This window comes from Geotrypetes seraphini, chromosome 9, assembly GCF_902459505.1.
Source record: "Geotrypetes seraphini chromosome 9, aGeoSer1.1, whole genome shotgun sequence".
Classification (NCBI taxonomy): Eukaryota; Metazoa; Chordata; class Amphibia; order Gymnophiona; family Dermophiidae; genus Geotrypetes; species Geotrypetes seraphini.
In genome coordinates, this window is record NC_047092.1 from 148568918 (window position 1) to 148583960 (window position 15043).

At 43.0% G+C, this 15043-nt stretch overlaps 1 protein-coding gene across 2 annotated transcripts in view; it reads left to right on the plus strand.

Annotated features, from left to right (window-relative positions):
* DAW1 (dynein assembly factor with WD repeats 1) overlaps positions 1–15043 on the plus strand; it is a 143009-nt gene that overhangs the window by 118815 nt on the left and 9151 nt on the right. The gene's annotated exons all lie outside the window — the stretch shown is intronic.

Genomic DNA, 15043 nt, shown 5'->3' on the forward strand with positions numbered 1-15043 from the left:
AGTAAGAAATAGGCAAAGAAAACATTGGCAATGCACCTCTAGGGCATCCTTTTTCGGCACAGGAGGTCTTAGCTGATCTTATTTACTGTTTAACTTGGGAGTATGTAGAAAAACCACTGGACAATGTGGACTAGATTCAGTAAATGGTACCCAAAAAATTCTCATGGAGCATTATTCTATAAATAGCTCTCTGAGTTTGGCACCATTTATAGAATAACATTTATGGACAATTTCCACACTAAAGTTGGGTGTGAGGATTTACACCAGTTGAAACCTGGTGTAAATCCTGGTTTGTGCAGATCCCTAGTATTTAGTAATGTAAAGTGCCTCTTTAACACTTGTGTTTCTCCCATGGCCTTACTCCCTTTTGAGTAACATATTGTAAGATTTGCCAATTAACACTAATAATTGACTTAGCACCCTATTATTGCCATTAATTGGCTCTTTAACCAATTTAGTTGCATGCTTCTCAGGATAGTATGCAATTTGTGTACCATTTATAGAATCCAGGGGTGAATATTGTGAATCTCTGATAGAATTTAAAGAGGATAAAGTAAGATTCTGCAGGGAAGAATTGTATGTAACAAAAAAACCACTGCTTTACTCTTAACATCACATTATTAAGGGCGTCATTTACTAAGTTGTCCAAAGGATTAATATTTACTGTGTGGGAACTGCCAAATTAACTGTCAAACTTCTGCATTGGCAGTTAACCTAGAAGAAAAAAAAAATCTCTACTGCATACTAACTACACAGCAGATATCATGATGAAATTAGCTGCACCTTTAGAGGTGCTATTACCTGCTTTGTGTTATCTGCCATGTTAACAGTTGTATCAACCTCTGCTTACTTTCCAGGTAGCTAACTAGGTAAAGTTAGGACAGCTATTTTGTTGTCCTTACCTTTTCTCAGTGTGTCACAAACTTTTTTCACCACAGCACAATAAACTCGGGGCCGTGTCTAGAGGGCCTTCAAGCATGCACAGACCTCATCTGATGATGTCACATGCATGTGTGTGATGTCATTATGTCAACGTCTGTGCATGCTCAGAGGCCCTCTAGATGTGGCCCTGAGCTCAGGCCTTCCAAACCCTGGACAAACTGCCAGATTTTGGAAATCCCTCCATCGTCGAGGGAGGGGGCAGATGCAGAGAGGGCCTGCGCCTGTGTCGGCAGTGACAAGCTCCTATCTTGCAGCAGTACACCCAGATTCTTGCCAGGGCACACTATTGTGCCGTGGCACACAGTTTACAATTCACTGCTTTATCTGGATAGTTATTCATTTAGCAGACTGAATATCATGGCTAACTATCTGTATAATACCAAGGAAGTCAGAAAGGATATTCAGTACCATTATCTGGTGCTTCGAGTTAGATATGTGCAATTAAATATTGATCCAAGTATTTATACATACACATTGAGGACAATTTTCAAAGCCATTTACCCAAATAAAATGGCATACATAAAAATTGCTGCTACTACTTATAATTTCTAAAGCTTTACTATACATATTCAGCACCGTACAAATACATTTAAAAGATAGTCCATACTACTTAGAGATTGCAGTCTTGTCAAGACAAATATACAGGACAAAACAACTGGGAATTTTCATATATTTAAAAATACCAATTTTTGAAATGCATTTGCTTTCAGCCATGCTGAAACAAAACATTCCAGGATATATTGGTTAAAGGAATAAATATAAATGCATTCAATTTTGAAATGTCTGTATGTTATTTTGCCTCTTTTCAGCTGCCTACAGAAATTGGAGATGCCATCAATTCAGCTGGTGGTATGCAGTATTTTTTAAAATGCTTACTACTGCAGGCAGAATTAGAACCCAATATTCAAAGCCAGGCCATGTCTTGGTACTGGCATTTAATATCTAAAGTCATGCCAGCAAGTGGGTCTGGATCAAAACTGGGATCCATATAAGATACTTTTAAGTGGGCCTAGCTGAATACCTATCCACAATTTTGATCCCTTCCTTTCCTCCCTAATCCATCTGAAGTGAAAAATATGCCCCACAAGCCATCCCTCACCCCAACCCCAGTAGGCCTTTCCTTGGCCTGCCTTTTAATAGCCTCAGTGGTCTATGTTTATGTTTATTAAAATTTGATATCCCGCAATTTACAACAGATCAATGCAGCTTACAAAACAAAACAAGAACAAGAAAAGAACACCATTATCAACAGAAAAGACCTAACCTAAATATTGAAAGATGTGGTCTCTTGAACACGGTCTTTTCATGTCCGCCAACAATCTTAAAATTACTTCAAATTAAATGCCGAATTTTAAAAATGAATTTTCAACCTAGACTTAAATATAAGAAATGAAAGTTCATTTTGAATAACTTGTGGGAGGTCATTCCATAAAAATGGGGATAAAAAGAAAAAAGCAGAATTACAAGTTAATTCATAATGAGCCATTTTCAGTGAAGGAAGTACCAGTCTCTGAGAGTCAAGTGACTGTAATGTACGTGTTGGAGTATATGGAATGTTTACAGCAACCAAGTATGGTGGAGCTGCACAATGTAAAGCTTTAAAAGTCAAACAGAATTTTAAATTTAAGTCTATAGTATACAGTATAGGCAACCAATATAAACTTATCAACAGAGGGGTGACATTCATATACTTTAGCCTTAAATATGAGCCTGGCTGCTGAATTTTGTAATGTCTGTAACCTACATTAAAATGCTGCATTGATTCCACAATATATTGAATTACAATAATCTAACCTTGATATTACAAAGGCATGAATTAATATATGAATGGAATCAAAGTTTGAACAAATACGCCTAAGCCAGTAATAATCAGTGCGCCATGGCACAGTGGTATGCCCTGAAGAGATTCTGGGTCTAATTATGTATAGGACGCCCGGTCTCAACAGCTGTCTAAGTAGCTTTTGAGAATTGCACATGGGCATCCTATACAGAATCACTAACCACCCTGATTCTGTAACCGGTGTCCTTGTCACAGACACTGTTTAATATCTGTTTAGCAGGGAATCTCACTGCTGCGATGAGCGGAGTAGCAACGGTAGGGAACTCCCAAACCCACTGTCCGTGGCAGGAGGGATGTCCACTGTCCATGCCAGTAGGGATGCCCGTGTCCTCCTGCCGCCACTCCCGAACCCCTCCCCTCCATGGTCCGCGGCAGGAGGGATGCTCATTCCCTCCTGCTGGCACCCCCCCTCCACACACACATACACAACATCCCCGGCAGGAGGGATGCCCACTCCGGCAGGCCTGCCTCTTCAGAATGGTGGACCTTCCCCTTCCCCTGGGATGCACCGGGGAGAGACCTAAGGCCCTGATTGGCCCAGGTCCCTGAGGCCCCTCCAATAGGAGGGGCCTTAGGCGCCTGGGCCAACCGGAGTCTTAGGCCTCCTTCCCAGTGCATTCTGGGATCCACTGGGAGTGGCCTAAGCCTTTTGCCCAGGTCCCTGAGGCCCCTCCCATAGAAGGGGCCTTAGCCATCTGGGCCGATCGGAGTCTTAGACATCCTTCCCAGTGAATTCTGGGATCCACTGGGAGTGGCCTAAGACTCCAATGACTCCTGCCAGGGATTGTTTCGCAGTTTGCAGCAGGAGGGATTGGGGAAGGGAAATAGGGGTTGGAGCTAGAAGGAATGGAAAGAGGTGCTGGACCCATGTGGGTGAGGCTGGGGTCTGAAGGGACAGAGGGACTGGACCTGCAGGGTGCTAGACCCATGTTGGGGGAGGGGGAGCTGGAGGAAAGGGAGAGAGCTGCTGGACCCATTTTAGGGGGTGACTTGAGCTGGAGGAAAGGGAGAAAGATGGACCTGCAGGGAAGAGGAGAGATGAAGGATAAAGGAAGTGAAATACTGAACACAGCAAAGGAAGGGAGGAAAGAGAACAAAAGACATATTGGTATAAGGGAGAAAGAGAGGGGAGAAGCTGGACACAGGGAGATTTATGGAAAAAAGTGAGATGGTGAACATGGTTGAGAGTATAGGCACAGGGACACAAAGGGGAACACTGCATGGGGGTTGTAAATGGACATAGGGGCAATGCCAGATATAGAATGATGATGATGCAGGCAGAGAGATGGACACAGGGGAAATACTAGAAAGGGAAGTATAGGAGAAAAGGGAGATGCTGAACATGGGGATGGAAGATGGATGGTGAGCTTGGAGAAAGAAAAAAATGTCAAATAGGCAGGAGACCCTGCTGAGTGTGTTAAGAAAAGACAAAAGGAAACAGAAACCAGAATATGAGATCAACATGATTTGAAAAATAAAATAACCAGACAACAAAAGGTAAAACCAAGAACCCTTTTATCTTCTATTTTGTGATTAGAATATATCAGATTTGAAATGTGTATTCTGCCAGAGCTCATATTAGATATAGTTGGGGACCACAAAGCCCACTAACAGGCTTTGCCTTCTTCAGCTTCCAGGGGGCAGTTGCCCTAGTTGCATTACCCTGACATTATTCCTGCTATGTGTGATTGTGCATTACCCTGACACTATTCCTGCCATGTGTGATTGTGGTATTCTGTTAGCATGATTTTTCTATTCAGCATTCTGTAGTAATTTGGCTTGTTCAGTTTTCTTGATAGTGGAGGAGATATTTGTGAAAGGGAGGGGAGATAGGGGTTTTGTTGATCCTTGTTCTGTATTATATGTGATTTATAAAATGACAATTGTACAGAATATTCTTTTTATACTTTAATAAAATAAGTTAAATATAAAATCATAACTATTCAAGGCTTGTGCAAATTGGATCAGCTGGTTTATGGGGGCGGGAATGGGGGTCACATTTTTTCCCCCACGTCATTCTCTAATCAGAACTTCAGGCTTTGGCCTGCAAAGATCATATTCTTAGGATTACAGATTCAGGCATGACCTTGTGCACATTCCCATTTTTCTTGCCAAAAGTGATTTCCAGCTTCCACATCAACCAAAAAGTATGTTTGTCTGCCTTCATACCCTCTGGATCAAGAAAACATGATTGGGTGTTAAAATCATTGGATGTGTGCAGACTCTTACTGCGGTATCTAGAAGTTACAAATGATTTTCAATTGTCAGATCATGTTTGTGCTGACTGGAGCAAACCATAAAGGTCGGCCAGCATTGAAAGCAACTATTTCAAAGTGGATCCTTGTGGTCATTTCTTCCGGCTATATTGGAAGTGGGAACCATCTACCTATATCTGTGAAGGCACATTCTACGTGAGGCGTTGCTTCCTCTTGGGCGGAATCCTCTTCGATTTCCCCAGAAGAGATCTGTAGAGCCACCACTTGGTCTTCTCTGCATACATTCACAAAGTTTTACAGAGGAGACGTGGCAACCAAACAGGACTCCACATTTGGATCTTCAATTCTGGCGGCAGGCTTATCTATCCCACCCAAGGCTCAAGGGACTGCTCTGTAATGTCCTGAGTGTTCAGGAATAGAGTGTCTGTTGTACTAGAAGGAAAGATTAGGTTCTTACCTCATTTATCTCCCCCCTCCACAGGAGAATGTGGCACAGGGGTTAAAGCTACAGCCTCAACACCCTGAGGTTAAGGGTTCAAACCGACGCTACTCCTTGTGACCCTGGGCAAGTCATTTAATCCCCCTATTGCTCCAGGACAGATGGGGAAAAATGCTTGAGTACCTGAATAAATTCAGTTAAACCGTTCTGAGCTCCCCTGGGAGAACGGTATAGAAAATTGAATAAATAAATAAATATACACTCTATTCCTGAAACCCACTCTGTCAGATGTGACTTTGCCTTCTTCCTGCCTCAATAAGCCTGACAATTGAGATATCTTGTTTCTTTGGTCCAGTCTTGACAAGAATAGAGACCGTGACTACCATATTGAAGTATCTATGGAATATCTATACAAATCTCCCACACTCTTAGTGCTCCAATTGATGATTTGTTTGTTTTTCACCTTGTTATATATTGCAATGGTTAAGTTTTGTTTATCTGTTATATATATAATAATAAGAGCAGAGCAGACATGTTTCCCGGGTAGTGTCCCGGGTAGTGTCTTCTGTTTCCTCTCCAGGGCTGTCTGTTTTGTTACAAACTGAGGATTTGAATGACAGAGGGAAGGGAGGAAGAGCAAAAAGAATTCAAATGAAGCTCCCTACAAAAGTTCTCCCTAGAAGAGGTTGACTACCCGAGCATTCAGGAATAAAGTATATGTCTACTAGAAAGAAGTTTAATGAGGTAAGAAGCTAATCTTTTCTTAGGCTTGATATATCGCTTTATCCTAGAACAAGCATGCAGCATATTCTCACATGTGGGTGACAACATCCACAGAGCCCAGTACGGACAGTATGAAAAGTGTACTGTCACTTTAAGTTTTAAGAAACTTCGCAACTGTATGCACGAGTGCCTTCCTACTTGACATAGGCTCGGGGTACCTCAGTTCTTTTTCTACAGAGTGAAAAGAAGTATTTTTTTATCTGTACTCCATTCAGCCTGCATTGCCCTCCCACTATCACGTTTTTTCTTCATTTTAATAATTTCTTTTCTGCATAATATCTTTTTGTTCGTGTTATTAAAAAAAAGAAACTATATTTTACTTTTTTCTTTTTGTTCCAATCCCTGGCTTTGGCCTTGGGGTTTATTCCTCAGTGGGTCTCTCATTCACTTCCAAAATTGAGTTTAATCTCGCTGACAAAATTATTTTCCTTTCATGTCGAAACCTTTAATGGGTTTTAAGAAGTGCTGTAGGTGTCAGCGGCCTATTTCCATCACCGACCCTCATAATTGCTGTCTTCAATGTTTAGGCCCTGAACACAGAGTCGATTCTTGTGCTCGGTGTTCCACCTTACAAAAGCGCTCTATGAAAGCCCCTTGCATTCAACAGGAGAAGCTGTTCGTCTCAGCCATGGACACTGGCAAGTCTTCGGAGCCATTGATATCGAAAACGCCTACATCGGCATTGACATTGGAAGACCTTATGACATCGGGAAAGTTAGCTAAGAAGCCAGCCACTTCCCAACAAGCTTCGCAGGTCTCAACAGCATCGAGTCCCTTGATGCAGACCAAACAGCGACACCATCATTCTCCAGCTTTGCAGCTTGTCTCTCCTTCATGGTGTACATCCTCTTTGAGGTCACCCACTCTGAGACAACCTGCTGCACCAATGGTACTGGCTGATGAGCCATCAGTACTGGTGCGTACTTTCAGGGAGAAACTTGAGCTCTTCTAGAGGGAGATCGGTGATACAGCGTTCAAATTGCACTGCATGCCAGTGCTAACATTGATTCCTTCAGTATTGGCCCAGCCTGAGCATAGTACTACAAAGCCTCAAGGTACCGATGTTAGCTATCCATTGGAACATCGAGCTACTTCTGATGGATCTACTGTGAAGCATTATCACTCCCCATCTCAACGTTGTTCTACATCCAGACATCGTTCTTTGCATCGACGTTCTAGCTCATCTCATCGACGTTCTCCACCAAGGCATCGACGCTCTTCTTCAACATGGCATCATTGATCCTCATCGCGTCGATCTTAAGGACATCATTCTCTAAGATAGATTAACCAATATTCCATGTTTAGGAGAAAACCTTTTTGGCAATTTCATAGAGGCGGCCACGCAAAAATTAACACAACATGAAAAGAATTGCAATTCTTTGGTTAGACCAAAGTCTAAGCCTCAAGTTTCACAGCAGTCTGCTAAACTTTCATATTCATATCAGAGGCAATATACTTCTAAACCTTCTGCTTCTAGGCCACATCCACAAAAGAAGCAAAAACAGCAACAGCCTCAGAAAGCTCAGGCAGCAGCTCCTCAAAAACCTGCTCAGCCATTTTGACATACTTCTTGTGAGCATAGCCACTGTTCCCCTATCTCAGCCTCTTCCTCAATCAATCGGAGATCATCTACCATCAATGTTGGACTCTGATAACAACCAACTTGTGGGTTTTCAAAATCATCAAGGAAGGTTACGCTCTTCATTATGTTACTATGTTACTTCATTATGTTCATTATGTTACTTCAAATCAACCTCCAAAAGAGTCCTCTTTCAACCTTCAGCAGATATCCCTTCTTCTTCGGGAAATAGAGGTTCTGCTTCAGCTAAATGATATAGAGGTAGTACCCCCTTTGCAGAAAAATCAGGGGTTCTACTCCAGGTATTTTCTCATCCCAAAGAAGACGGGAGGTCCACGTCCAATTCTCGACCTCTGAGACCTCAACAAATTACTAGTCAAATAAAAGTTCTGATTGCTGTCTCTGGTAACTTTATATCCGCTATTAGATCAAGTCGATTAGCTATACTCTCTAGATCAGCGGTCTCAAACACACGGCCCCCCCAGAGACTATTTTGCGGCCCGCGATCTGTCCTCGCCTAAAGCAGGGTCCCCAATCTGCTTCCCTTCCCACTGCCCTCCACAAGCCACCGCAATCGGGGAACAGGCCAGTGCCCGAGGTCTTAGCTCTCCCTGCATATCTTCTCCAGCTCGGAGCTGACCAATTCTTGCCACCCGACGTCAATTCTAACATCGGGAAGGAAGTTCCGGGCCAGCCAATCGCTGCCTGGCTAGCCCGGAAGTTCCTCCCCGACGTTAGAATTGACGTCGGGTGGCGTGAATTGGTCGGTCCCACCCTGGGGATGATAAACAGGGAGAGTTAAGACCTCGGCGATGGCCTGTTCCCCGATTGTGGCGGCGGCGGCCTGTTCTCCGATTGCGGTGGTGGCGGCCTGTTCCCCAATGGTGGTGGCTTGGAGGAGGGCAGGGAGAAGTAAAGAAAGAAAGGGGGGATAGGGAGAAAGAAAGAAAGAAGGGAAATGGGACACAGACAGAAAGGAGCATGGAGAGAGAAAGACCAAAAGAAAGGGCGGGCATGGAGAAAGAAAAAAAGAAAGAAAGGGGGCACGGAGAGAAAGAGAAAGACAGATATATAGAAAGACTGGGGGCATGGATAGAGAGAGAAAGAAAGAAGGGGGCAGGGTGAAAGAAATAAAAAGTCGGGGGAGGGAAGGAGACAGATGCCAGACCAGGGGAAAGGAAGGAAGGAGGGAGGGAGAGAAAGGAAAGAAAGAGATGTCAGACCATGGAAATAGGGACAGAAGAAGAGAGAGATAGAAGGGAAGGTAAGACATGGAAATGTAGATTTTGAAAAGAAAGCAGAAAAATTGAATATTAAGTTAATGCCAAAGATGGATGCAAGGCAGAAAGTGAAGACGGAGAGAAAACCAGTCAAAGGACAAGAAGACCCTGGAAACATAGTTAAATGCACAGAAAAATAAAGTCACCAGACAACAAAGGTAGGGAAAATTATTTTATTTTCAATATGGTGATTGAAATGTGTCAGTTTTGAGAAAGGAAAGATATTAAACTTTAAATGTGAGGGCTGCAGAAAAAATAGGGTATTTGAAGGGCTGCAGAAAAAATAGTTAATGACAATTTTGCATGAGGTAAAACTCTTTATAGTTTATAAATCTTTCCTTTAACTGTTAAAGGAAAGATTTATAAACTATAAAGAGTTTTACCTCATGCAAAGTTGTCATTTCTGTAATAAGACATTAACTATAATAAGACATCTGCGGCCCTCCAAGCACCTACAAATCTAAAATGTGGCCCCACTAAGGGTTTGAGTTTGAGACCACTGCTCTAGATCTAAAAGAGGCTTATACCCATATACTAATTCATCCTGCTCACAGAAAGTTTCTGCGGTTTCGGATAGCCCATCAACATTTCCAATACAAAGTTCTGCCTTTTGGCCTTGCCTCCTCTCCAAGAGTGTTCACCAAGTGCCTAGTAGTAGTGGCAGCAGCTCTAAGAGCTCAAGGGTTCCAAGTGTTTCCCTGTCTCGACAATTGGCTCATAAAAGACGCCTCTCCTCAAGGGGTGCTCTTAGTAACAGTTAGGGTTCAACAGTTAGGGTTCAACAGTTAGGGTTAGAAAGTCAACTTTCTAAAATCTCAACTTCAACCCTCTCAAACTCTACAATTCATGGGGGCTCTGCTTGACACCATTCAACTCAGGGCGTTCCTGCCTCAGCAAAGACAAGACAATTTGATTCAACTTTGCAATCAGGTCTATCATCTTCCATCCGTCTCAGCCAGACAAATGATGACATTATTGGGTCACATGGCATCTACAGTCCATGTTACCCCCTTCATGAGAACAGCTCAGTGGTCCCTGGCATCTCAATGGGCTCAAGCTCTCAATCCACTCTCACAGAAAATCACAGTCATGTCATTGCTTCGTCAATCTCTGCAGTAGTGGATGAATTCCTCAAATCTTTCCAAAGGGCTACTGTTTCAAATCCCTCCACATCAGAAAGTTCTGACCACAGACTCATCAAAGTATGCTTGGGGAGCTCACCTGGAGGGTCTTTGGTCACAAGGTCACTGGTCTGCTCAGGAACAGAAGCTCTAAATCAACCTCCTAGAACTCAGAGTGATTTTCAAAACTACCAGATGCATGCAGTGCTGTACAGAGTCACAAAGAGTAAGAAAACAGTCCCTGCTCAAAAAAGCTTACAAACAAGATGTCAAGGATACAGTTAAGGGGAACGGTTAATCAACTGGCAGGGTTTTGTTTATCAGAGGAGGGCAGAGGAGTAGGGTTAAGGATTGAAAGCTATATCAAAAAGGTGGATTTTCAATCTGATTTTAAACAAGGGAAGGTAAGGGGATTGATGGACAAACTCGGGTAATTTATTCCTGGCATAGGAGGCAGCTAGATGAAAGGAATGAAGTCAGGAATTTGAATTTCCAATCAAGTCGTCCTAATACACATGGACAATCAAGTTGCAATGTATTACATAAACAAGCAAGGAGGTACAGGTTCTCTGACTCTCTGTCAAGAGGCTGAGAAGATTTGGAACTGGGCAATTGCTTTAAACATATTTCTAAAAGCCATCTATGTTCAAGGAGCACAAAATACTCTTAGCGACAAACTCAGCAGATTTCTTTGGTCTTGCATCATATATTCTCTCTTTGGAGGATTAAGAACATAAGAACATAAGAAGTTGCCTCCGCTGAGTCAGACCAGAGGTCCATCTCGCCCAGCGGTCCGCTCTCGCGGCGGCCCATCAGGCCCACTGCCTGAACAGTGGTCTCTATCTAATTTTACAAATTACCTCTAATCCTATCCCTCTAACCTTACCTCTACTCTTATCTGTACCCCTCAATCCCTTTGTCCTCCAGGTACCTGTCCAGACCCTCCTTGACAGTGTGCTTCTGCCTATCACATCCTCCGGTAGCGCGTTCCATGTATCCACCACCCTCAGTTGGACCTATTTGCGTCTCTCCACAATCGCAAACTGCCTCAATTCTGTTCCAGACAATACTCTCCTCATTGTCTAGAGGCAGATGCCTTTCTCCTGGATTAGATGGACAAATTCCTTTATGCGTTTCCACCAATTCCTTTCATTCTAAAGACGCTAGTCAAGCTCAAGCGACAGCCACCATGATCCTAATAGCTCCTCGGTGGACCAGACAACCTTGGTTCTCTCTTCTACTTCAGCTCAATGTCAAAGATCCAATACCCTTGCAGATCTTTCCATCTCTTCTCACGCAGAATCAAGGGTCACTTTTACATCCCAATCTACAGTCATTGCACCTGACAGCTTGGTACCTCAGCTTGAATGACCTCGGCAGACACTGATCTTTCTGATCCTGTCAGAATCATTTTAGATGCATCCAGAAAACAGTCTACACAGCAGTGCTACCAGCAGAAGTGGACACAGTTTTCACCGTTGTGAAATCAAGATGCTTCACCCTCTTCTATATCTTCAGTGTTGGATTGCCTACTCTATTTATCCAATTCAGGTCTTAAAACCACTTCAGTCAGAGTTCACCTTAGTGCTATCAGTGCTTTCCATGTGCCAGTAAACAATAAATCTCTTGACTACTCGTCCTCTTGTTTCCAGGTTTATGAAAGAACTTTTCAAAATCAAACCACCTCTCAAACCTCCTCCAATGGTTTGAGATCTTAATGTTGTTCTCACCAGACTAATGAAGCCATAAAAGAAGGACTCTTTCAAAAAATGGAAACACATGAAAACAACCGAAGCATGGAAAAAACATAAAGATGATCAGAAGAAATGTTACAAGGTGGTGAGGGATGCCAAAAAGGACTATGAGGAAAAAATAGCGCAAGAGGCCAAAAACTTCAAGCCCTTCTTTAGATACGTGAAAGGGAAAAAACCCGCAAAAGAGGTGGTGGGACCCCTGGACGACCAGGGAAGAAAAGGGTACATTAAGGAAGATAAACAAATTGCGGACAAACTAAATTCCTTCTTTGCGTCCGTCTTTACGGAGGAGGATACCGCAAAAATACCAGAAGCAGTGAAAGTGTTTAGTGGAGTAATAGAAGACAGCCTCACCACAGTTGAAGTGGAGTTGGACCAGATATACTACGAGATCGACAAACTTAAAAGTGACAAATCCCCTGGACCGGATGGAATTCACCTGAAAGTCTTAAAGGAATTGAAGGTTGAAATCGGAGAGTTATTGCAAAAACTCGCCAATCTGACAATCAGAACTGGACAGATACCAGATGACTAGAAGATAGCGAACGTCACGCCAATTTTCAAAAAAGGATCAAGAGGAGAACCGGGCAACTACAGACCTGTGAGCCTTACGTCTGTCCCTGGAAAGATGGTTGAAGCACTGATCAAGGATAGCATAGTCCGGCACTTAGATACACACGACTTGCTGAAACCCAGTCAACATGGGTTCAGGAAAGGGAAATCATGTTTAACGAATTTACTTCAATTTTTTGAGACCGTGAACAAGCAAATTGATAGTGGAATGCCGGTGGACATAATATATTTGGACTTCCAGAAAGCATTCGACAAAGTTCCACATGAAAGACTTCTCAGGAAACTACAAAGCCATGGAATAGAGGGAGATATACAAAGGTGGATAGGCAAATGGCTGGAAAACAGGAAGCAGAGAGTGGGCATAAATGGGAAGTTCTCAGACTGGGAGAAAGTGACTAGTGGTGTGCCCCAGGGCTCGGTACTTGGGCCGATCCTATTTAATATTTATATCAATGACCTGGAAGACGGAATATCCAGTGAGATCATTAAGTTTGCAGACGACACAAAGCTATGCCGGGCAATCAGATCGCAGGAAGATAGCGAGGAACTCCAGAGCGACTTGTATCAGTTAGAGAAATGGGCAGAGCAATGGCAGATGAAGTTCAACGTGGAGAAATGCAAAGTAATGCATTTAGGTAGTAAGAATAAGGAACACGAGTATAGAATGTCAGGCGCAACTCTGGGTAAGAGTGAACAAGAAAAGGACCTGGGTGTACTGATAGATAGGACCCTGAAGCCATCAGCACAATGCGCGGCAGCGGCAAAGAAAGCAAACAGAATGTTAGGCATGATAAAGAAAGGAATCACGAGTAGATCGAAGAAAGTCATAATGCCGCTTTATAGAGCAATGGCCAGACCACACTTGGAATACTGTGTCCAACATTGGTCTCCCAACCTAAAGAAGGATATAAAACTGCTGGAGAGGGTGCAGAGACGAGCAACGAAGCTAATAAGAGGTATGGAGAACTTGGAATATGAGGAACGACTCAAGAAACTGGGACTGTTCTCCCTTGAGAAGAGGAGGCTGCGAGGGGACATGATAGAGACGTTCAAAATACTGAAAGACATCGATAAAATAGAGCAGAAAAACAAATTATTTACATTGTCCAACGTGACACGGACAAGAGGACATGGTTTGAAGCTAAGGGGGGACAAGTCCAGGACAAATGTCAGGAAGTTCTGCTTCACACAGCGAGTGGTGGACGCCTGGAATGCTCTTCCAAAGGAGGTTATTAAGGAATCCACTATGCTAGGATTCAAAGGCAAATTAGATGCACATCTCCTTACGAGAGGCATAGAGGGATATGGGTGATTAAAACTACATCAGGTGTATACCTGACTGGACCTCCGCGTGTGCGGATCGCCGGACTCGAAGGACCATGGGTCTGATCCGGAGATGGCAGTTCTTATGTTCTTATGTTCTCCGTTTGAGCCAATGTCTTCTACTCATCTTAACTATCTCACTTGGAAAGTAGTATTTTTAATCTTCATCACTTCTGCATGTCGAGTGAGTGAACTTCAAGCATTGGTGTTGGACCCACCTTTTACAGTTTTCCACCACGATAAAGTAGTTCTCCGCACCCATCCTAAATTCTTGTCAAAAGTAGTTACAGAATTTCATCTGAATCAATCGATTGTGCTTTCAGTTTTCTTTCCAAAGCCTCATCCTCACCCTGGAGAAACAGCTCTTCATACTTTGGAGTGTAAATGAGCCTTGGCTTATTACTTACAACAGACTAAACTACACAGATCATCTCAACTGTTCATCTCTTTTGATCCTAACAGGTTGAGCCGGCCTGTAACAAAGAAAACTATTTCCACCTGGTTAGCGGCCTGTATTTCCTTCTGCTATGCTCAGGCTGGGCTTCAGCTCGGGGATCTTGTAATAGCTCTTAAGGTCCGAGCTTTGACAGCTTCAGTTGCATTCTTACGTTCCACTCCCATATATGAAATATACAAAGCAGCTGCTTGGTCCTCAGTTTACACTTTCATGTCTCACTACTGTCTGGAATCTTATTCCAGATGGGATGATCACTTTGGCTAAGCAGAATTACAAAATTTATTCTCTTAATGGCCAACTCTCCCTCCATCCCATTGCAGTAAGCTAGGGAGTCCCACATGTAAGAATATGCTGCCTGCTTGATTTACCGTAACAGGTGTTATCTGGGGACAAAAGGCCGATATTCTCATGTCCCACCTACCTCCCCTTGTTAGTTTTTTTAGCTTGCTTATAGAACTGAGGTACCATGAGCCTACATTGGGCGGTAAGGCACTTGCGTATGTGCGGTGTGGGCAGTCAAAGTTTCTTAAAACTCAGAGTGATAGTACACTTTTCATACTATCTGTACCAGGCTACGTGGATGACGTCACCCACGTGTGAGAATATCTTCCTGTTGTCCCCGGATAACACCTGTTACGGTAAGTAACTCTGCTTTTTCCATGAATGGGTCAATGCGATTTATATTTTAAAAATTTAATACACAAGAAAAGAATGACATTAAAAATAGGATAGGGAA